Source organism: Erpetoichthys calabaricus, chromosome 11, assembly GCF_900747795.2.
Source record: "Erpetoichthys calabaricus chromosome 11, fErpCal1.3, whole genome shotgun sequence".
Lineage (NCBI taxonomy): Eukaryota > Metazoa > Chordata > Cladistia > Polypteriformes > Polypteridae > Erpetoichthys > Erpetoichthys calabaricus.
In genome coordinates, this window is record NC_041404.2 from 15,931,623 (window position 1) to 15,954,762 (window position 23,140).

The 23,140-nt window shown below is 37.7% G+C and overlaps 1 non-coding gene across 1 annotated transcript; it reads left to right on the forward strand.

Moving 5' to 3' along the window:
- Positions 1 to 590: 590 nt before the first annotated feature.
- Positions 591 to 752, forward strand: LOC114661432 (U1 spliceosomal RNA). The gene has a single exon (XR_003717822.1). It is a non-coding gene; the product is annotated as a U1 spliceosomal RNA (small nuclear RNA).
- The last annotated feature ends 22,388 nt before the right edge of the window (positions 753 to 23,140 follow it).

Genomic DNA, 23,140 nt, shown 5'->3' on the forward strand with positions numbered 1-23,140 from the left:
TTTTGACTTTGCATTTTGATCATGTTTTGGTTTTGATGAAAGAACCTTTTTTGTTTTTTCACAGTTGCTCTCAGTTATGATTTTTTTTTTTTTAATTACATTCACATTTTTTTAAAAGGTAGGACTAAGTGTTGTTTTTGACCTCTACTTGCTTTTTGACTTTTCGTTTCTCTTTGTCTTTACTTAATAAAATTTACTGTCTCCGTAGATTCCCTAGATTCTCGTTTTAACTGATGCATTTCTGTCTTCTGACTAAGATTTGTCTCCTAGCCCATTATTTTTTCATACTTTCTCACCCTTTGGGCAGAACAATTAAGCATCAAGCACCATATTGAAAATGAATATGTAGCACAATAGCCTCATTTAAAGGAATACTGCACCCAAAATTATATTCTTTATTTATTACTGACCTGTGTGTTTTGTAGTGATGACTGAAAAAAAATTGTTAATGTCATGTTTTCACGGGGAAGAAATAAAAAAAAGTTGATGATAAAATTGACATCAGCAAATACCAACGATGTCCAAAAAAAAGTTACTATGAAAAAATATAATTTTAGGTATAAGCATTGATTTAAAACATTCTTTTGGCCGTACTTACCTGACATTGGACATACCAGGATGACTAAGGTGGGATTATCAGGAAGAGGCTCGTTTATTGCATTCCAGGTGTGTTGACTCCTGCGATTTCCCCAAATGCGGGAAGCTCAACTGTGTGATTTATGGTAGTGAGGGACTGCATTTGCATTCTCTGAAACAATAAAGTCTCACTAACCCAACCTAAAGAGAATGTCACAATGAGACAAATAGAAATATTTAAAGAGTTACAGTAAGACCGTGATGAAATAAAATATCAGCAAGATTTTAGTTACCAAACAAACAAGGCTCGTATGGTCAACTGACAAGTAAGGATCCATCGCTGAAACGATGCCAGCAGCAAGGCAAAAATATTATACGCTTACTGTAAAAGAGTTAATGTTTAGTGTAATGTTCAATGAGACTGCACAGGCAACATAATATTTAGCAAATTTACATACAAAATTGGACAAATAAAGATAAGTGGGTTTGGAAGGTAGATGGATGGCTTCACATGTATTGTTTATATCTGCCAGTACTTGCTGACTCCCTTGTTCCCACATTCAGCCCTATTGGCAGTGTGGAGTGTTTCATTAACTTTTATAGTGTCAAAGTAACAATCAAGAGTGTACATATGGAAAGAACAGACACACATATGCACTTTAAGTGTTCATTTAAAACTGGTGATTCTGTGTGTATCATAACAAATAGAAATACCTCTATGCAGTTACAATCCAACACATTACCTCCATTTCAGAAACAAATGAACATTTGTGGTCTAATTTTATATGTTAAATGGGTTAAAGCAAACACAACATGCTACTTTTAAATTCTTACTATTAATATATTCCACCATAAAAAAATCACTTAAAAAACTCTCATTTTACAAAAATGTGATAGAAATCTGTTACCTTTGTAAATATATGAACACATTAACATACACACCATGCACACACTAGAGATTAATGATTAAGTATACATCAATATGCAGTGGCATATGGTTACTAAAGAAACTGAAATAAAAAGACCCCGTCTGGCACTTGTTCCCACTGTTGTTACAAGGGATTTTCAGAACAGATGAAAAGATTCCCTACACCATCGTAATGCCAGCACTTACACAAATGCCCTTTAATTGGGGCAGAATCCTTGTGATAATCAGGAGGTGGTTATAGAAGTGCTGCGACTCACTACGTTTATTTTTATTGGCCCTTCATTTTTGTTAGTAACTGTGTACTGTTCATCCTCTCACTACAAACACGTTAGACTTCATTGTTAATTGTTCTCCAACTGCCAGATTCATACTTCATAGAGTAAAACTATGCATTGCAAATCGGTGATTTAACTGCGGCGTAGTGGCTACTTTGAAGCACCAATTCAGATTATCTGTATTTGTGTAAGCCTTATTTTTTTAAACAAACAAAATTTGCATTTTTTCTGTTGAATATTGTATGTCTGTAATACTTAATATGTAATGTCTGAGTGGACTGGTTGATGTAGGCTGTGAGGCCAAGATCTCACTTTGCTCATGGAACACCTACAGATGAACAAAAGCCATTAGTCTTGTAGCAATTGTATTAATTACTAGCTAAGTTACCCACCTATGATATGTAGATTACTCCCTCAAAACTGTTTAATAATAAACAGTATTTGATTTAAATCCCTAAATAAATAAATATTTATTTCAGTTTAAAATGCATATTAATATAATATTTACACAAATGTAAAAATAACAAATGTACTATTATTTATAAAAAAAAGTCCTCTGAGGTGAATAAATGTCAGATGTTCAGCAATTCTTTCTTTATAAACCAATTTTTTTATTGTATTTCATAAGCAGGCAAAGCCATGTTTGATGTCATTTGTGATCATTCATAATCAAGCAACATAAACTTGCAAATGAGAGAAACAATTTGGTGTTAAATCACTGCCTGCAACACCTTGTGATTTGTTTATGGTCATAGCAATGCAGACGCAAATAGCAACTTGCAGACGTTTAGAAAAGAATAGAAAATTATTGGGAATCAAAGGTATTCTTGGGATGAAAAGGATATGACCTGTTCCATCACCTGTCAGTGTTTCAGCCTCTGTAATCGGGCTTTCTTTCAAATTGCAGAATGCAAGTTACAATGTGCTGTAGAAGTACTGAAAATTTGACTTACAGAACCAACAGCTCCTTGCCAGGTGAAAGCATCCCCGAGATCAGAAAACTTACCTTTTAGAGACTTCACCAGTGTGTGGGATTGAACCCGCTACTTCAACTGTGCACTGTGCAGTTTTTGCCCCAGGTAGAGTCAACTATATTCCGACTCCTGCTCAAGACAGTGACAAGGATGATGGAATCTGGGAACTTTGACAATGCAAGCTGTGTCAGCACAACTTGTGTACTAACACAAGCAGGCATCAGCACTCAGTGGTGAAGTGGTTGCTATTGGAGACTTGAATGTGTGCCACCTGAATTTTTGGTTAACTAACCATAAATCCACTTCTCATGCTGCCTAGATTGAATGAAGCCTATAGTTGATTCCTGGATGAGAGCCTTCTGCAAGAGTTAAAACATCAGCTCTGTGGACAACAAGGATCTCTTCTGGAAGAGGCTGCTCTTCTACAGACATGATGAATTGCACCCGAATAGGTGACAAAATCACAAAGGTAATTTGCTCTTTCTTAACTATGTAGCCTTTGTCCTAACTTTAACTATAAACCTGTATTAGTATAGGATGATTCTGTAATTGGTTTACCTATAGATGTGCACTTTAACACTATAATGACAGACTGTAGTCTAACTAAAAGGTCCAGACAAAGCAGTATAAAAACAAATAACTTTCCATTACCATTTCAAGCTGCCCTAACACTCTGGTACAAGTGTACTCTTCTGAGACCTTAAATGTGGCTTTACTAAATCTTACAACATTAAGCAGTAAGATTTCTTACATTATCAGCGACAGGAAAATCAGCTTTCTTACATTGAGGGTAGAGTGGCTCAGCAATGATAGTGCTGAAGGGTTAATCGAAGCAGCACCTCTGAATTATAGTTTTGTTCGCTCTCTTTGCCAAGGTAAGAAAGGTGGTGGTTTAGTGAATATTTTCTTGTGCTAATTAAGCTGTAAAAATACCAGTTTTGGTACTTTCATGTTCTTTTGAGTATCTTGCTGTAGATCGATAGATGATGATAATAATAATATTTTAATAATAATATCTATCTTTCACTTGATATTCAGCAGATGGCACTGTGCTTCTTCTTCATCTTCCTTTTATGGTGTTCTTCATCAGCCTTTACAATGGACAGTATTATATATATATATATATATATATATATATATATATTATATATATATATATATATATATATATATATACAGTAGTCGTTCAAGTGAAGAAGGGTCAACACAATTAGAATATTTTGGGGTGCCAACACATCCATCCCCATTTACTATCCATCCATCCATCCATTTTCCAACCCGCTGAATCCGAACACAGGGTCACGGGGGTCTGCTGAGCCAATCCCAGCCAACACAGGGCACAAGGCAGGAACCAATCCCTGGAAGGGTGCCAACCCACCGCAGGACACACACACCCCATTTACTAATAAAGTCCAAAACAAAAGCCACCTTGATAGTGTGACAAAAGGTAAGAAAGGGTAAGACCAATGTTGCCGAATGCCGTCAAAACTTGGCTTTGCTGATGTATCCTTAGACTTGGAACTCCTGTTGCTCGATTGTCTCCTTGATCAATAATGCTGCCTTCTGGGCAGTAGTCCTTTTGAAGCTCCAGGACCAGAAGGGGCATGGTCAGTTGCCCTCACTGGATGGATTTCTCAAGACTGTGGAGGAAGAAAATTACAAGCCTGCTAGTGGCAGCACTCCCTCTTTGCATCACATACATGGAAAGAGCTTGGATGGTGATCCGTAAACGCATATGAGTGAATATATATATATTTATATATATTGTGGACACAATCCAGCTCCCCAAAACCTAACACAACAGACAAAGGGCACAAGTTAAAAGCACAAAGATCCATTTATTGTGCTGGAAACTCTTTCCAAAGCATTTCCCACCACCACAGCCACAAGTACAATACAGTACAATTATAATTCTTTATTCCTCTCTCTGTCTCTCTGTCTCTTGGTCTCTGCTTCCTCCATGCCCCCCAGGAAGCTTCATCCACCTTTCACCCGGCTTTGGCTCACCTCTGTGAGGCTGGCAAGTCCTCTTATATTGGCCAACCAGGAAGTGCTTCTGCTCTTCCACCCACATGGTCTGTAAGCACTTCGGAAACCCCATGCCATACAGCTCCTCAATCTTTGCAGCGCCCCCTGGCGGCACCCACGGTACCCAACAGGGCAAATGTAAAGAACTCCAAGTCTGATGCCCTGTAGGAATCTGGGACACCGTTGCAGCCCATGGGAGCTGCCATCTAGCATTGTGGGATGGGGCAGTGCCCTAAAGAAGCCACCCTCCCCCATGTTTCTGTCTCTTGGATGTCCTGGCCATCCCTTACATATATATGTTGTAATAAGGTGCTATATAGCGCCCGACCCAGCACAGAATTACTCATAAGCACGTGTAAAATAAAGAGTATTTTTATTTCTCTTCAGCTGGAGGGCACGTCTTCCCCGTAATCCCTCCAGCCACAACACAGTCCCACAAGCACTTATTATAGCACAAAACAACACTTTCTCTCCACCTTGGCACCACCACTCCTCCCAGGCAACCTCGTCCTCTTCCTCCTGATTCTGCTACCTGAGTGGTGGATGCTGGCCCTTTTTATAGCCCACCTGGAAGTGCTCCAGGTGCTTGATCACCTGTGGCTAATTGCACTTCCGGGTGGGGCTGCAGAGATGTCCAGGTTGGTTCCTGGCTCCATGCAGCACTCCCTGGCGGCCACTCCAGCTCCCCACAGGGTTGTGGAGAACTCCATCTCCCAGGAAACCCTGCGGGAAACTGAGGCACCATCGTCAGCCAGGGAGGCTGCCACCAAGCGTCCCGGGGGAGGTAGTGAGATGTCCATAGCTGCTCCCCTGGAACATATACAGAAGGGGCGTCCCATGCCCGGCCAGGACCCGGCCGCCTGTCACAATATATATATATATATATATATATATATATATATATATATATATATATATATATATATGTATATATATATATATACACACAGAGAGAGACAGAGAGAGAGATAAGTAGTTAGCTTCTGTTAGATTATATTTGATTAACAGTTGGTATCATTTTTTGTATTTATAACTGGCTAATATTTATTTATTTGCAGTTGCTTTCTTTGATAAAGTTCACAGAAAAGGCAGGTGAAAAGTGAAAATAACAGGCAGAGAGCCCATGGAAAAATAATCACAATTAAATCATGTGTGCAGTGTTTCAACAGTCTGTGTTAATTCATGTTTATTTCATTTCAAGCTGATAAGGTGGATTGTCTTGAAAACGTATGAAGTACAATTCCTACTAAAACAAATAATGGACAAGTGCAAGACTATTTGCCAGACCCTGCAGTCTAGGAAGAAAATTTGATTTGAACTCCTTTCCTTTTAAATGCCATTCATTATAAAGGTGCTACATAAAAAATAAAGAAAAGAGCAGAAGTCTTATTTCATCTAGGATAATGAATCCTCTGCAACGAGTTTGTATTTGCAGATATCTGACTGTGTTCTCCAGCTTCAAGTATATATTTTTTTTAAACGTGAGAGAACTTCAAGAGGGTTTTATGTAACACAAAGTAATTTCCCATTCCTTCCTAGGCTATACATTTTTCAGGCAATCTGATTGATTTTTTGAGCGTCTATTAAAGCATGGTGCCGCTTGTGCTATGTTTTCAATCTTTTCTTTTCGCTTTTCAAGTGGGATTTATTGGTTTTCCCTTGTGCATTATTGTCATCTGATTTTGTACGAAGGAAAGTACAAGTGTATAACTGATCATTATTCTCTGCCAGGTGTTACCTTGGAATAATTGGAAGTTTTTTTTTCAGGTATGATAGATGCTGCTGCAAAATATAACACACAGAGGATCTTATAAAATATGAATTACTGTGATATGGCATGTTCTGTTATTTAATTAACTATTTACCTTCCAGAACAGCATGAATCCTTCTCATGCACTGCAGTTAGAGCAGTTGCTTCATCCATATTTAAAAAATCCAAATAATTTCCATTATCAGGATAACGGTTGAATTTTCTCAAAGGATGGATGAAGTAAGAAAGACAACAGAAATGCAGTCGAGAAAGAAGGACAGATGATTTGTCTCTGTGGCTCTCCAGGATATTCCAAATGTTCCCCATTTTTCACTCCTCCCTTTCATTGTCTTTCTTGCTTATTGGAACCTGCCTTCCCCCTCTAGACTCAGTTGAGCTCTCTCAAAAAGTGGACATTAACACTAGAATCCCTGAAGCCTACAAAAAAAGTCATAATGCTGGGCCACCTTAAATTCCCTTACACCTCCTCATTAGTGTCTTTGTTTTGCAAGCGTGTCAATCAGCACAAGCAGCAAGCAGCCTGCTATTCCATTCCCCACCGACTCTGCTGAAGTCAGTCGCAAAGTTCTCCCAGCTTGAGTCTGTTTATCTGGGTGTGAGGTGCCTGGAATTGTATAGGGTAAATAATAATGCGTTATTTGGAATACATACATTTCATGTGTGTTCCGTGCCTACAATGATCTGGGTAAATGTTGGATGACAAGAAATGTGAAGCAAGAAATGTTGAACACATAACTAAAACAGAACCTTTTTTTATGTTATAGTATTAATGACAAAATGTTGACATGAAGTGTATAAATGTGTGAAGACTGAAGTCCAAATCTATACTAATAAAAGGCAAAGGCCTCACTGACTCACTCACTCACTCACTCACTCACTCACTCACTCACTCACTCACTCACTCACTAATTCTCCAACTTCCCGTGTAGGTGGAAGGCTGAAATTTGGCAGGCTCATTCCTTACAGCTTACATACAAAAGTTAGGCAGGTTTCATTTCAAAATTGTACACGTAATGGTCATAACTGGAACCTCTTTTTTGTCCATATACTGTAATGGAGTGCAGCTCGATGGCCGTGGGAGGCGGAGTCGTATATCGCATCATAACGCCTCCTACGTAATCACGTGAACTGAAACAAGGAACAGCCACAAAGAGCGCTGAAGAAAACATTCATTACACAATTGAGAAGGCAGCGAAACAATAAGAAGCGAGTGAGTGACTGACTGAACACAGCACGAGTGATCACTTCGATGAATCAAACCTGTTCAAAAAACACATTACACAATTAATAAGGTACAAATAGAATATGAAGCGACTGACGCATACAGGCATAAATTAAGTTCATAGACCTACAAAAGATTGCCATTTTTCTCCTGTACAACTATATGTTGCATTCTCAACAGTAAGCTTCCATGGCTTGGTCATATTCCAACCGGAGTGCTCAACTGACAACGTGGTATACAAAGACAACTATAACAATCGTACTAAACGAACAATGAAACAACGGAGAACCCGTGCATTAAATAAAAAGGCTGCTTCCTTGGCAAAGCAAGGAAAAAGGATGGCCTTATAAGGCGTTCGTTTATAAAAACAATCGTAATAGATGAACAATAAACCACTACAGAACCGCGAAGCAAGCAGAAAGGACGGACTTATATGGCGTTCGTTTATAAAACAGCGGAGAAGCTGTGTAAAGACAGCTTCACAAAAAAACAGATCCTTAACAAATTGTTATTGGTATATTTTATCTCAGTTTAAAAAGTTTTCTTTTCTTCTTAATAAAAATTTAAAAGCAGTACTTCGCCGCTGCAAAGCGTGGGGATTTTGAAATATATATATATATGTATATATATGGAGATATGTATATATATATATATATATATATGTGAATGTATGTATGTATATATGTATGTCTATATATATATGTATATATATATGTAGATATGTATATATATGTGTAGATATGTAAATATATATGTATATATATATGTGTCTGTGTGTGTATATACATATATATATATATATAAATGTATGCATGTGTGTATATATATGTATGTGTATGTATGTATGTGTGTATATGTATGTGTATATATATATATATATATATATATGTGTGTATATATGTGTATATGTAGATATGTATATGTATATATATGTTTATGTGTGTCTGTGTATGTATATATATATATATATATATATATATATATATATATATATATATATATATATATATATATATACACATATATATATATATGACAGCAAAACTCATAACAATGACAACACAATTACATTGACAATCATGTTATGTTATTTTTAAAATGTTTCCTTTTTTTTATATAACCTCTTTAACTTCTCTGCCACGAAGTGCGGGTATTTTGCTAGTATCAAATAAACTGCCACGTTCACTGCAGCTTCAAGCAGCATATTTTCCACTTTTAGTCTGCCTAGTTCTGTTTTATCAATGGTTATGTATTGCCATGTTTTTTAACAAAGTTTCTGATACATTGGCAGGGCAGTCATTATGACATGAAATCGTTTGATTTGTGTACGCTATCAAACTATTCTGACTGTACATGATTTTCAGTGAGCGCCAGCCCTGGGAGGCATATGCACACTCAAATCACTTTATTTTCATACAACATATCTGCTCAAAGTATATTTTTTATATGCATTTATTTTAAAATGGCTGAATCTCACAAACATGTTTTGCCCTTTCTCTTTTTCCTTACTAAAATTGCATGGATATGCTGTTTTGCAAAATGTGTGCAGTCTCAAGATGCATATCAATACCCAATAACACTCAGCTTGAAAAATTGACATATTCTTTAAGTTTAAAGGCCTCTGTTTTCAGAGTTTGTATCCTGGCCATATCACCTCTATTTTAGAATTCAAAAACAGGCTAGGTATTTTTTTTAAATTATATAAAATGCTTCACTTTACAACACAATTTCATGTGGCAAATTAATATATAATATGATGAACTAAATTTCATTTGAAAAATACTGAACCTATCCTTTAAAGCCTAAGGCAAAAAATGGGAATTTGAAGTTTTGTACACCATGAATTACTGAATTTGTAGTTTTAGTTTCTGATCAACTCAACAGAAATTTCATTCTAAAATGTTTTTCAATTTTCAAAGAGTCCCAACATCTTTTGTAAAAACATGAAGAAAATTGCTGCAAATTAGTTTACACAATTAAATCCCAAAATGGTGGAGTTCAGTTTTTTAACAATAACTAATCCACCACAAGTCATAATCTTCTGGAATTCTTTGAACGAGAATAGAAACAAAACCAAAATGAAAAAAGCAATAAACACATAAATAAGATTAAACAGTGCAAAAACGTGTTTCCCCGCCTTTAAGACCTGACTTTGAAATGACTTCTTCTCTGTTTGACCCTCATGTGAGTCCAGGTTGGAAGATGGTGGGTAAGAACTTGCTCATATAATTAGGGGAGATGACCTGTGGAGTATGAATGTCAAGTTCTTTCAAAACTGAATCAGTGCGAAGAGTTTTCTCACCCAGGTCAGTGATTTCACACTTTGTTGGACACGGGTGTCGAACTCCGGGCCTGGAGGGCCGCAGTGGCTGCTGGTTTTCATTCTGACTCTTTTCCTAATCAGTGCCCAGTTTTCACTGCTAATTAACTTGTTTTCCCTTCATTTTAATAGCCCCGTTTTTAAGGATTCAGTCCTCTGAATTGATTCATTAAATGGCAGACAAACAGAAATGAGATGTGAGACAAGCCAACAGATGACCAGCTAAACTGGGGCTTCAAACTCCTGCCAATTTCACTCCAACCAGTTCCTTAATGAGAAGCCAATTCTTGCTGTTAATTAAACCAATTACTTAATTCCACAGCTTGTTTCTGTTCTCATTCTGCCGCAGCTGACATTTCCAAAACTGTTGACTTTCTTTTTTTTCTAAGAACACTATCAAGATGTTTTGGTGACCACGGAGATCAGCCTTACTGAGATCTTCACCTTTCTTTATGCTCATATAATGTGGTTAGCTGGTGATGTGGCACCTTGTTTTGTGTCTCATTATTGTTTTAGTCCTCATTAAGGAAAAAGAAAGAACTAAAGGGGTCTAAGTCAAGTTAATTAAAACAAAGGCAAAAGAAGTTAATTAGCAGCAAAAACTGGTCACTAATGAAGAAGATGGCTAGAATGAAAACCTGCAGCCACTACGGCCATCCAGGACTGGAGTTCAACACCCCTGTTGTTGGATCTGAAGCTAAGTTAACAGTAATGAGGGACAGAAATCAGGTGTAATGTGAAAGGACATTTAAAAGGAATCATACGGAATTAAATCACAAGAAATAATATTGCACAAATGTTTCTGTCACATCAATGGTGCTAAACGATACATACAAATACATTTGACATAACTGAAAACAAAAAATAAAACAAAAAAACCCTACATATCTATAACACAAACTTAAACAAAGGAAGCTAGTGGAGGATCATCTTACACCGGGGTCCTCAATCACGGTCCTGGAGGGCCGCAGTGGCTGCCGGTTTTCCTTCCAACTAGTTTCCTAATTAGAAGACAGTCCTTACTGATGAGACTTGGTATTTAACTATTTGGCTTGTTAGTGCTTTCATTCATGCAAGAGAACTTTTAATTTGCACTGTAAAGTTTCCTTCTCTGAGAACATTATCCATGTGTTTTGTGGACCAGAACAGATTTAAACTTAATGCTCCTTACAATTCCCCTCTCATTTATTTCTAAACATTTTTTAACACAGATACTTTGTGGTGCATATGCACAGCTTTAAAATGAAGCCTGTTAGCTGAAGAGCTGTTGGTTTCCTGGTTATCTGCATTTCATTATTAACTAATGTCTGATTAAGAAAACAGGCAACAATTAAAACTTAAATGCATCTGCTAAAAAGTAAAATAAGCAATTAAGGGTTCTGAATTGTAACAGGCATGAAAACTAAAATTAAGCTCAAAAATATTTTGCTTTAGTATTAAATGAATAGGTTCTAATGAAGAAATTAGTTGAAGTGAAAAGCTACAGCGACTGCGCACCTTCAGGACTGTAACTGAGGACCTCTGACCCACAATGTAAGTAAAATTTGTCTTTGATAAATGAAAGTGCTAACAAGACAAATAATTAAATAAAGTTCAATATTTCAAGTTTCATTTTCCGCAAGGACTGAGTTTTAGCTTAGAAACTAGGCTGGAATGAAAACCTGTAGCCACTGAGGCCCTCCAGGGGGGTATTTTTCGTACGTGGATTACTCGTTTAGCCGGATGTAATCGTTGACGATTTGGCCTGATCCTGGATCTGTCGGTTTTTCGAAACTCTTGCTGGATGTGTTGTCATAGCAGCACATCCTAATCCTCAAACCTGCTTGGAGCAGGTTTGTTCTACATAAACAAGGATTAGCTCACACACTTAATCAGTGTCCGTGCGTGGAATTCATTTAGTCATGACTTCACCGTTCATGAATGAGCGACGAATTGATATCGGTGCGCAAACTATAAGAAGAGAATTTCATATAGAGAGGGTTCTGCGCGATCGGCAAGATCCTTTATTGCTCCCGGAGGAAATTCTTTTGGAAAGATACTGCTTTAGCTGAGGGGGAATATTGTACCTCAAAAATTTATTAGGACCTTATATTCGACAGTCAAACTAGGCAAAGTCGAGCGCTCACAATCACACAGACAGTATGCATTGCTTTGAGGTTTTTTGCAAGCGGCACTTTTTTTATATACTGTAGGCAATGCAGAAAATCTATCTAAAAGTGCAGTTTGCCAGGCAATTTGTAAACTCTGTTTGGTTCTGAAACATTTCCTTTGGGTTTTCATAGTGTTTCCTGGACACCTGCGTGTGCAGACAATAAAAGAGGCGTTTCATGCCATTGCAGGTAGGTAATACACAGGCAAAAACACCCACAGTTCCATGAAGAATCTCACAGTCAGCCTAACATTCTCATTACCCAGGATTCCCAAATGTGATTGGGGCACATGGAACTGATCACAGTGGAGTTTGATCAAACATTATTTGGAAAATGTACCTCTCCTCCTGATGAATAATCAGACACAGTGTCTTCATCAGATATTTGACCTTCGTCAATATCTCGTTGGTCAGACACAGGTTCAAGGGATATGACATTCCCTGCAACTGACCCAACAAAAAAGAGGGCTATATGGAACATACCTATGGCACACATGGAGGACAAATATGCAATGACCATCCTTTACCTGAAATGAAGTGACCACTGCATCCTGCCATTGGTTCTGGGGAGGAGCTTCCCCCTGGAATGCCCTCAGTAACAGGGCGATGGGCATTTTGCTGGATAGCCAACTCTTCTGCAGGGGTTAGGTCTGGACTGCGTGGACCTCCACCTGTTTTTTGCTTGTCTGCCTTCTTATTAGCTTTAAAATTAATGCTTTTTATATTATATATGATTGTTTATGTCAACAATTCTTTACTAATAGTTATATACCAATATTTAACAGCTTGAAGTATATTCTTGTACTTCACTTTAACCTGTTCCCGTGTCCTCCTCGTGCTCACGTTTGATCTGGAATTATGACATATTAACTAATCTGACACATAGGAAATGAAACGCTGCATTCAGTAAGTACAATGCACAGTACTTAACATTTATATTTGTCGGCCACGTTTTGCCAGCCATCTTTTCTGGTTTGGGCTGCTTTTGCAGTGTTACCCCTTGTGCATATTAAATCTTCAAATTCTTCATGTCCTTCGAATAAAAGGTCCTGCTCCACTTGTATGAAAAAAAAATGCGCCCGTTCTTTCGTCATTTTGTTACAGCCTATCAAAGACTTGCTGATCATGTTTTCTAGACTCAATATATATGGGCTTTTCAATCAGCGTGGGCGCGCACATTCATCTCGTATGATTAGATCCAACTTGACTAATCTACTACACAGCTGCATTTGAAAAACGGACTTAGCCCGAATGAGTTTCACCGGCATTAACTCATCCAAGATGAGGCATCTGATCTCGGATGATTTAAGCGACGTACAGAAAATACCCCCCAGGACTATGAACATTAAAAAGGCAACAGCCTTAAAGAAACAAAGAAAAGCAGGGACACAAAAAGTGTTCAAAAAATGAAAAGGAAAATTCATGTGCAAAAGCTAAGACAGATGGAAAAAAGTGTTCTAAATGTTAAGTAATGGTAGATCAAAATGACAAAGTCTCACTTTTACAAAAGGAGCAGAACAGTTGAGAATTGGTGAAATCCTCCAGGACAGGCGATAGAGCATCCCAAAGTGGGGGGCAAGACAAGATATCCATGCCCCAGCAACATCCCATATCCAGCAACTTGTCATGTCTTTTATACTTTTGACCACATTCCACCGATTTCACGTGGCATTATGACATCACAGCCATCTTGGGTCACTGACAATAATGGGAAATCATCAAAAAAAAAATCAAAAAGAAAATAAATGAAAAATAAAACATGGTACAAAACTTTCGACTCACTGTATGGCCCGAGATCAAGAGGCATTTAAAATGATCAGTATTAAAATGCACACAATGTGCTGCTCAATCATCAAACTTGTAAGCATTGACTCAGAGTTAAACAAAGAAGAGAATACATGTGGTTAAAAAGGCCAATTACGACTCTGAGAAAGGAAATAAATTACACAAACTCTACATTGGGTTTGCAAGAGTTTCCTTCACCCACAAGACTGTTGTGAATGTCTGTATGTTTTTCCTAGGTTTTAGAATTTTTTTCTTTGGGACTTGCTAAAGTTTATTGGGGTGCTGAAAAATACCTTTTTGTCATGATTTGAAACTAGTTATTTTATTTTATTATTATATCTTTATAACTTTGCAATGCCGTTTTGTTTTTAACAGGCATTGCTGGATTGGGGGTCTGTTGCCATGACATGATGAGTAGTTCTTTGCTTCAGTATTATATTTTTTTGTGCTGTGGTTATGTTTTGTTTTTAAATGAATTGTTTTTACTTGTTTTTTGATATTGTATAAATTTGTTTATTACGCAGTGTTTATGAATTGCGTGTTTTCTTGTATTTTGTGGGTGATATCCCCAGAGGCTTAGCAACCCTGGATGACCTCAGCAGGATTTTCATTAAAATTGACTTGGATTCGTTTAAATTCAGGTGGAAGCGATGGTCCCAGCAGAGGTTCATTGATTGTATAAGTATTGTGGATTGCAGTTTTCATAAGTATATCTCTTGATTTTCTGATTATGGTGGAGTTTGTAACTTTGTCTTTGTTTTCAGATTGCTGATTGCAGACTGGACTTGTTAGCCATGCGTTGTGTTTTTAGGCAAACCCCCTTTCTGCATCATCTTTGCTCTTTTCCTATTTGCCTTTTTTTTCTTTTCTTTTTTTTATTATTGTTTATATAAACACAGCTGAAGTTTTATGTTTTACTCTTTCCTCATGAAGGACATTTTTGTGTATTTTGAGCATTTAAAGTATATTTGTGAACATTAAAAGTCTAAATCCTATTTTACCCTGCACAGCCTGAAGACTGGCTTTTGAGTTTAGGTTCAGGCTACCTGGGGTAAGGCCTATTTCTTGGCAGGCCACTGAAGGTCTTGTTCTACTTTGTAGATCTTTTTGGAGGGCTTTCATCTGCTTTGTCGCATTTGTGTCGCCAATTCACAACGGCTAGGAGGTGCGGTTCTTGGATGTTACGACAAAGATATCATGGTATTTTAAAGGAATACTCCTGCCAAAAATTATATTTTTCTAAATGTTAATTTGTAGCAGTGGCTCAGAAAAATTGTTAACCTCATGTTATCATGTAGAATGGACAGCAAAACATTTATGATATAATAGTAGCCAATAATGACCAATGCTGTACAAAGGAAAACAATTCAGAAATGTCCATGGAAAAGAAAATAAAATCTCATGAATGGCATAATCTGCATGTAATTTATCCAATTGTATTTTCAAAACATATAAAACAGATGCTTTTTGTTAAGTAGATACTTTCAGAATTATGAGCATCAGGCATAAACCTAAAACTAAACTGAAACGGAAGCCACTTTTTGAATTGAAGACATAACTTTTGACCAACAAATGAGGGTGACAGGAGTATCTTCAATTCAAAAAGGCAATCCCATGAGGCTTTAGCTTTCTGTTTAGGACTGGTGCAGATTATTCAGAAAGCAAATATTTACCAACAGAATCTAGAAATTTCAAAAGGAGCCAAAAAAATTAGTCTCATGCCCTATTTTATGCGAGAACATGGCCATCTGATGTCAAATGTCACCATGTTGTCAGGTTACCATGTTACCTTTCCACTCTAGTCATGTGATGTGACAATGCTGAGACTACCTTGGATCCAAAGAACAAAGAAAGTTTGACAGTTAAGGAAAACATCTTGGAAAATAAATAAGAAATTGCACAAAAAATAATGGAGACATATGCTGACATACCTAACATGGAGAAATGGGCTGTACATAGTGAGTTAGTGTGACTTTACCAGGTGCTGTGTTCTATTTCTGATTTGACAATATCAACTCCTCAGTTTGAGAGGTTTAACACTTCATTAAGAGAAAGTAAAAAAAAGTGACCTTAGGTTGCTACTGCTGTGAAATATTGAGACTTACACCTGCCAGAGACTGGCAAAGTGTGCAAAAAGATTCCAGCTGTAACCAAATTAGGCAAATCCGCTTTTCTGCTGATATAGCATGATGAAATTTAAAAGTGTTAAAACAGTGTATTTTCCTCTGGCTGCAGGACCTCTCTCGTCTGTAGGCACCTTGTTATTTTTGCTGCATCTGTGATAAAAAGGTACGGTAAGTAATGTTTAGCAAGCAATAAAAATAAAAGCAGATGAAACAAGCTGTAAGATGAACATTACCGCAATTGTTATCTGAACATTTTTTTTTCCATTTTTGAAGGGAAATAGAACAATCAAGTGGTACCAACATTGCCCCGCAGCGAATGATTAACAAATCTGACATGTTACACTTTCCCCCACTCCATCTATACTCAAAGTCAAATTGTACATAAATCATTGATGGTTTAGGATTGGATGAAACCAGAAGAACCTCAGTAGTTTGAAAGGGATTTGAATCACACTTCTCTGCTTTAGTCGCTTCTAGCCCAGGGCTTGGCAAACGCTAACAGATTTTGAAAGCAGTACATAAATATTTTTCAGCTTGGATATTTTTGGAAATGTAAACTTGTGTGTTTTTTTTTTTCTTCTTTTTGCAGCATTTATGGTCAGTTTAACAGTTGTGCGGGTGGGTTTGAGGGGTGAGGCAGAGGGGTGGCTGGATTGCATTAATCTATTCTGACTGCTTAATTATTGTTTTAATTAGTTTTCTTTTAATATTATTCTTCAGTAACATTGCCAACTCACATATTTTATACTTCAGTTCATTTCACAGCTGAGGTATATTTTGCAATAAGATTTATGGTCTCCTTGGGTCATGTGTGATGGTTAAGGGGCTTCCTCCTAATTTAATTTAAGTGTTGGACTATGTACTTTTGGGAGTATCATGGGATAGGATGGCATCCTATCCAGGGTGGGTTTCCACCAATGTAATAATGTTATTAATTGAATAGCATAGTTAAGATGGATGAATTTGCAATTCATGCATAGTCTTTGTCTAAAATTAATATTTTACTTTAGAAGTTATATTTTTAGTATTTAATGTTTCATATGTAAAAAGGTTTTCAATATAATGATATTACAGTGCCTATAAAAAGTTTCCAGCCCCTTCGGATGTTTTTATTTTTTATTGTTATACAATACTGAATCACAGTGGATTTTATTTGGTACTTTTGACACTGATCAACAGAAAAATACTCTTTAATGTCAAAGTGAAAATGGACAAAGTAGAATACAAAGTAGTTTAATTATAATTTTGAAACACAGAATAATGGTTCACATAAGAATTCACCCTCATCACATCAATATTTAGTAGATGCACATTTTGCAGCCATGACAGCCATGAGTTGGAGTGTACAGGCCTCTCTCTATCGGCTTTGCACATCTGGACACTGCAGTTGACCTCCCTTCTTCTTTGTAAAGAAATGTTGCGTAAGCCCGTTTCTACACTCAAATCGTGATGTATAAAACCTAAACTTGGTGTAAAGCCACGCACATTATCACGGTAGCTAAATACTTGGCGTATGCAAGTTCTCCACTCGGTTTTGCAAACTGGCGGCACCCAGCGTCAAAGCAGTGCTACTGTTCCAGTGTGGTTTCCCTTTCTTTTTTAGGGGTGGGGAGCGTACACAGGGCAGGGTCGTATTCAGAGGGAGTGTATAACCCGCACTCAGTGGGTATTCCTCGTTCGTGGGGAACAATTCGAGAAAGAGCTATCAATCTGTCAATCCTGTCTGTGTCCGGGCAGGGTGAGGTTTCCCGTGTTGAGTCAAATAAAGCAAGATTTGTGTGTGGCGAGTTGTTGTGTTCGAGCATATGAGCAGGCACTGTGAATGCCTTGAGAGCGTGGGTGGACGTGTGCCAGATGAATGAGTATCTATATAATATATATATATAATGAGTATCTATATATCTTCTTAGATATAGACAGCGTCTGATAGTTCAACTGATGATGCAACTATCATAGTTGTGATGGTTTTACACTCCAGCACATTGCGGTGAACGCTGGTAACAGTCAGGCGGGCAGGCGTATAGAATTGGTGCTCTTAGAGTTGGTGGGCGTGTCTCTCTAGCGGTTCGAGTTCTTGGGCGGTGCTCTGTCGTTTGTATCACACGGTCGGATGACTTGGTGGATTATATATGATGATGATTAAATGTTAAAATCCTTCGAGGAACTAATTAACTAACACCAACCCTGCTTGTGCATATTAAATGTTGAAATCCTTCGAGGAACTAATTAAGTAACTAACACCAACCCACCCACACAGCTTGTGTGAAAAAATGCGCCCGCACGGTCGGACGACTTGGTGGATAATATATGATGAACATTTGCAAAATCCGTAACGCTGCTTTCAGTAAGTACAATGCACACGCGTTTATATAGTAAAAGGCAAATTATCCGCGACAAACAAACTGTTATAAACGCTGCATACCAAGCTGCGGCGTAGTATACTTTGGATAATCACGCCGCTTTTTAAATGTTTTTAAGCAGAGGGAAAAAAATGAACATTTGCAAAATCCGTAACGCTGCTTTCAGTAAGTACAATGCACACGCGTTTAATTTGTCGGCCATTTTTTGCCAGTCGTCTTTTCTGGTTTGGGCTGCTTTTGTAGTATTACCGCTTGTGCATATTAAATGTTGAAATCCTTCGAGGAACTAATTAACTAACTAACACCAACCCATCCACACACAGCTTGTGTGAAAAAATGCGCCCGTACTTTCATAATTTTGTTGCAGCCTATTAACTGTTTTAGACGCTGCATTCAGCAATTCACATCCACGACAAACATGCCTCTTTTTACATGGTCCTGCATTGGTGGGCGGGAAACGTTTTCCCTGTTCCTGCAGGACCATCTAAGAAGATGCATGTTTGTCGCAGAAACGAATTGCTGCATGTAGCGTGTAAAACAGTTTGCTATGGTGCACGCGGTCGTGCGTCGTAAGCGAAAAGTCAACGTGGCTCAGAGGTGCATGTATACTGTAGCCCAGATGAAGATAAATGACGGCGTTTTTTCCCAGTCGACGCGTCCGAGTTGGTGGGTGTGGCTCTGCGAGTTGTCATCGTAATCCAATGGTCTTAGAGTTGGTGAGCGTGATTCCTTCCTGCGCGCGCCATGGGCGGCTTACTTGTCGGCGGCTTAGTGAATCCACGCCCCTTCCGGCGTGCTTTCCATGGGTGGCTACTTGTTTTCCGGCTTAGTGAATTATATATATAGATATTGTTTATTAGTTTAATGCATCTGATTGTAATTAACCTGTAACAATATAATGGTCCACAGAATGGTCAAACTATTCTAAATACCACAGCTTCTTTAGCGTTGTTACTCTCACTGCACCTTCTTCTTCTTTCAGCTGCTCCTGTTAGGGGTTGCCACAGCGGATCATCTTTTTCCATATTACTCTCACTGCACCACTCAGAGTATTTATATCACTGTATCTGAGTGGGGAATCACAACTCTACAGCAGCTGCTTGAAAAGAGAATTATCGGTACACAGCATCAAGCACACGCTGCCTCAGCCATGCTGTCTATTGAACTGCTCTCACACGGCAAACACTTCAGAGCCTTTCCTAGCGGTTCAGAAACAGTTTCATCCCAAGAACTATAAACGCACTCAATCAGTCCATCAAGTGCTCCTTGTAGAACGCTTTGTACTTATTAGTACAATTACCTCACTGTAAACTTGCGATACAGTTATAATATTGCACAACCTGAGCCACTTTATAAAGTGCATATTTATATTATGATGACAATATCATTTTTAAGATGAAATGCAGCAAAATATATTATATTATACAGATAATTTTTTAACTTAATTTAAATAATTTATATTGTTAATAATTAAACATGTGAGGACACAGTGTCGCAGCGCTAGCAGATTATTCCTGCCTCGTGCTGTATTCTTGCTGGTGCTGGCGTGATACTTGAAAGAGACAGTACTGCTGCAATAAATTATTTCATCGAAGGTCGCACATGGCGCAGCAAGCATCTTGTGTGAGGTAGAAACAATCACTGCGCCACCATGTTCCCATGTTTAATAACATGCTTTAACTCCTATCATCATGAAAATTATATCAAGTATACATCTCAGTATTTTAATTATTCAGAGAGTTGTAATATCACGAATGTAATGGATTCTGTGTCCTGTCGGAGGAAGAGAAAGCCCGTTTTAGATTCACACACATAGTGCACATAGAAGATCAAATACAAAACAAAGCATGTAACGTGCTACTTTAGTTATGATGGGATTTGAGAAACTAGTAAATTAAACGATTTTAAGATGAAGTTTATGATGTTCTACTTTAATGACAAAATAAACTACGTGATTAAAGTGGAAATTTCAAGATTAAAGTTGACATTTCGTGCTTTTTTTCACACTATGTGCCTTTTTTTTTCTTTGTACCCTAATAAGCTTTCATATGACACTCAGACGGTGGGCTACGACTCGCCTTTTCACGGCGACTTTGATATCCAACAACTTCTTTTTTATTTCGGGCACTGTGCGACTTTGTGAACTTGAGCTTTCGAGTTTCTCTGACACTCTGTCACTCAATCACCTTCCTTTTGATGTTTATTCCACTGTTTAAACCAACAAATAGTACAATTTTTCTTGCCTCCACTTGGTATTCACTGAAATTTTTTTATTTCCCCCGTGCTTTTGCCATTGCCTTTTCACAGAACACTGAGCTTAAGGGCAATTTATATTGATTTGCATATTCAAAGAGGTGTAATTCTGGGAGGAGTTTGGGGAGTGGCAGCAGGCGTGTGCATGTGTGTTACTTTTCACGATGACCGGGATTTATGGAGCGGAAGAACATGGAAGTTGGCAAACGCACAGATTTATGCGTCTGGATTTTTTTGTGTGTACGCACATTTTTGCTTTTGTCCTTACGCCATGTTTTAGTGTGAATTCTACGCACAGCATTATGCATGAGGCCCTTGGACACTCCAGGCTATTCCTGTGTAACTTTGGTTGTCTTGCTGGAAAAGAAATCTTTTTCTAGGGTTTCTTGCTAACTGGATCAGGTTTTCCTCCAGGATTTCCTTGTATTTTGTTGCATTCATTTCATCGTCCAACCTCAAAGACCTTTCAAATCTGTTAAAGTTTTTTGTTTAGGGATTTATTAAGATCCTGCGGTGGGTTGGCACCCTGCCTGGGATTGGTTCCTGCCTTGTGCCCTGTGTTGGCTGGGATTGGCTCCAGCAGACCCCCGTGACCCTGTGTTCGGATTCAGCGGGTTGGAAAATGGATGGATGGATGGATTTATTAAGAATTTTAATCGGGGACATTAACAATAGTCCAAACACACGAGTCCTCAAGACTTTTATAAAGTTCAAAGAACAAAACCCAAGGCAAAATCGAAGCATAACAAAAGCAGGACTAGATTTATTTCATAAATAAATCTTTTGACTTGTTCAAGTGCTCTACTTTCACCGATCATCTCTTTGATTTCCCAAACTTTGGATACTTCTTATAGCCATGTTTTATAATCCATCATCTCATATCTGACAACATGGTAAATCATTACTTTCAAAATGGCCACACTCATCCGAAACAATGACATTTAAATTCTGTATAGATTTTTATCTACAACAAATACAAACCACTCTTTGGCCTAAGCAAAAATATATTGAAATACATTAGTTTATAAATTGGACTGATGACTGATAAATAATAACAGGGACTGCTGTAAAGTTCTCTCTCTATTTCACAAAGTGCTAGTTTGTGAAACAGATGTATTTTTAGATATCTATAATTCAATTTGAGATATCTAAAATGCATTTCCAGTTATCATAAAATGTATTTTAAGATATTTCTAAATGTTAATTTGGCTTGTCATCGGTTTGTGATCAATTGATGGATCATAATAAACATAAGCCTGAACAGAAAGCCCACAAAAGTAGCGGAGAAAGTGTGATGATTACAGGGCTAAAGAACAAGGGGCACAAACCACTCGTTGCATGTCAGATGAAGAGCACAGTCACAGCAGAATAACTGTCACATTCATACAAAATACATTAAACTAAAGCTTGTTGCTCTCAAACAGACACCCTGACTATGTGCAGAGTTTGTCCATAGAGAACAACAACAGATTATGTGCTTGTTGCAACAATAAAGGCTGCTGGGACTTCCATAACATGGAGGTGCAGTTTCTCTGCTATGGTGTGGATGAACTCATCATCTTGTCATCTATTAACTCATTATATTGTATCTTGAAGGCTCTACTACCAATTCTAAGCTGTAAGAAATAAGACATTCTCGTCTGTCTGTGCAATCATTCTATCCTCAAATACCTTGTTTAAGGCAGTGACAACCATAGCTGACTCATTTCTGTGTGAGGCAATTAATGGAAGAAATGAGCAGATGGGTCTTTAATACTAGCAGAACTACAGACTGAATTACTGACATTGTTTGGCTCACTGTCTGAATGCATGCATCCAAAAATTGCATAATAACAATAAAGACAATGAATTGAGCCATGTAATTCTGCATAGAAGAACAACTTCAATTTGACTTTCTTTAATCAGTAATGATAACGATTGAGCACATCCAATGTAGGCCCATAAAGGAAAACATACACACGTTTAAAGATTTAAAAATACATCAATGCACTGCATTACTGCTAAATTCATCCACAATCATATTTTAATAAAAGGTGCAAAGCGTGACTCCAACTGATAAGGATATCAAAATTTGCCAAGCCTGAGTGACAACGCCACCTGCTCTTGTCATTTTTTGCCAAGTTGCAAAATGCCAGAGAACAGTCAGATAAGTCCTGGATGAACAAAGTAGCTTTTCAACAGATGGTGAGCACTATGTGAAGTTAGATGAAGCAACAGACTGACAGACGTAACATACAGCGAAAATATGACAATCCCAAAGTGTCCATTGACGTGGACTGCAACAATAGTAGCACACTCCCATTTGGTGTCTCTTCAGGTTTACCAAATTAATTGTAACTCTTTCAGTAGGATAAAGTTGAGTAACTGCCACAA